The following is a 2,500-nucleotide window of genomic DNA, read 5'->3' on the forward strand; positions in this document are numbered from 1 at the left end:
GGACGCACAGTCGCATCCGTCATTCGTTTCCAACCAGAAGGATCCCTCAAGGCGAGCCGCCAGGCAGGTCCCCGGACCCTCGCAAACTCCTCGCGACAGATTCAGTCGATCTGTCCGAGTCACGATTCCCTAGATCATCCCACAAGCTTACCCCTGGGATCGTCTAGGGGAGTATTCTCAACCTTTTTTTGGTTGTGACCCTAAATACAGTCAACTAATGCCCCCAAGTGTACCAAGCAGCAATAAATCCAACCGTTTTATGTTAGTTATAGTTGCAGATGTTTATGAGCTTACGATTTTCCACGTATGTAGGTGTATAATACTTGTGTGTGTGTGAGTGTGTGTGTGTGTTTGTGTGTGTGTGTGTGTGTGTGTGTGTATAACGGGTATAGAACCCAATTACATTGGCTTGCAGGGGTATTGATACTGGTATTCGGCTTGACTCTTTATTTCTGAGAGTTGACACCACGCAGTATAAGAAACACGACATGTTTAGTTATACGGTTATCGGCCGCGCGGAGGTCACGGTCAGCCCCCCGGGGAGGGAGGCGAGGGCTGACCTTGGCGCGGTGGTAGCTTAGCACGAACTCCCGGTCAAACGAGGTCAGATATAAAATGTGACCTCCGCCCTCGCTGAGCGGGTGGTTCTTATTTGGGACATTTGGATCCACGTGGAAAACAGCCACGTGGTCCACTGGTAACAGAAATAGAATTATCCACATCCTGTAACAGAAATAGAATTATCCACATCTTATATTGCTCGGCCACCTACTCGCGCCTCGCCCTCGAGGCGCCTTCAAGGGTGACCTAACTTGGCTGGTCGTCTCGTCCTCGTGCGTCGTCCTGGTGCCTTTTCGTGGCTTCTCGTCCCTGTCGTCCTAATCCTCCTGGTCCTCTGTGTAACTGTCCGTCCTCGTTCACACGTCCTCGAAAGTCTCGCAAGGTCCTCCTTGACTTCGGATTCGTCTTGACCTCCTCGTAGTCCTGGCCCAGGCCTCACTCGGCGGCGTCCTCGTCCACACCTCCTCACAGATCTCGTCCAGGTCCTTCTCGCGTCCACACGTCCTCGTATACTTCATCCGGATCTACGGGCGTCGGGGCAGGGGCGGCATCTCGGGCTGCTGATATCTGCGCTACGAGCTCCTGGAGTTGACCGGATCTGCAGGCGTCCGCCAGGCACAGCATTCTGGGGCGACTGATACCTGCGGCAAAGGTGCTGGTTCGCTGGATCTACGGGGAGTCTGGCAGGCAACACCTTTTCTGACGAAAATCCTGGTCCGTGGGCCTATGGCGATCTTCGATGACGTCCTTCTGACAGCATCCTAAGGGTCCTTCTTCGGTGCCGTGTCGGTCCGACTGCAATATAAAGTCGGGGAGCCAGATCATACACGTAAGGGCCAGAGTAAGAGAAAAAGAAAGGCAACAGAGAAGATGGGATGGTAATTACCACTAGCCGGTTATTCATAACAATTTACGGTTTTTAATGTTGGTTTTTAACTTATTTTCGTCTTTTTTTTTCATTTTTTTGTTTTATTTTTCACAAGGAAAAGAAGAAATAGAAGAGTTGAGATGTCAGTAGCGGTCCGCATAGACCTATTTGAACTACCAACCATCTCTGATAGATATGAGAATAGATAAGGGAACGACATCGGCGATCCGCGAAGATCTATTTGAACCATAGTCGTCACACAGATAAGAAATAGATGTAACTTGTACACAGACAGCGACAGACAAAATTGCGGGCTAAAGAGTTTAAATCTTTACGCCGGCACTAAGACAATGAAAGGGTCAGTGTTTTTATCCTGTGTGTGTGAGTGAGCCTGAATGTGTGTGTGTATGCGTGTGAGTGACAGCTATCGTTAATGAGAGGGAAGCGAGAGTGACCTCACACAGAGAATGAATCACAAACACGAATATTAACGTTCACTATAACAAAACTGAAGTAAATTAGCAATGCTAGCTATTTAAGATTATTTCAACTACCACATTGAATTCAACATATAATGATATGCGACAGAATGTACGCATGAATGAATGGTGACATGAAAAATATTCGCCAAATTTTTATCAAGCAAATCTTCTCGGCGTCAGAAATCTGAACTGCCGAGGTACATGTCTAGCTTTGCACGTCAGACTTAAATAAAACTCAATAACGGGGGATCCTATACCCAAATGCCTTTATATGACTGAAGCGACTCGAGCCGGGAAATATAATAACCCTGCTCTCTTCTGCGTATCTGTAATGGGCGCTCGCAAAATTCCCGAAGGATATATAAATTTTCACAAATCACACAAACGCTTGGGGGGTACCCAAAACATGCAAGCGACTTGAGGAGGGTGAGAAAGGTGTGATTAATAAGCGAATAATGATTCTAGCTTAAACCCTAGTCCTACATTAATTAACGGACATAACCGCGGGTCACACTGACTCAAAAGGTGCCGAACGAATAACTTTGGTTTATTGAACCTACTTTCGAACGACGGAGCGCAGATCTATTAG

This window comes from Penaeus monodon, chromosome 8, assembly GCF_015228065.2.
Source record: "Penaeus monodon isolate SGIC_2016 chromosome 8, NSTDA_Pmon_1, whole genome shotgun sequence".
Classification (NCBI taxonomy): domain Eukaryota; kingdom Metazoa; phylum Arthropoda; class Malacostraca; order Decapoda; family Penaeidae; genus Penaeus; species Penaeus monodon.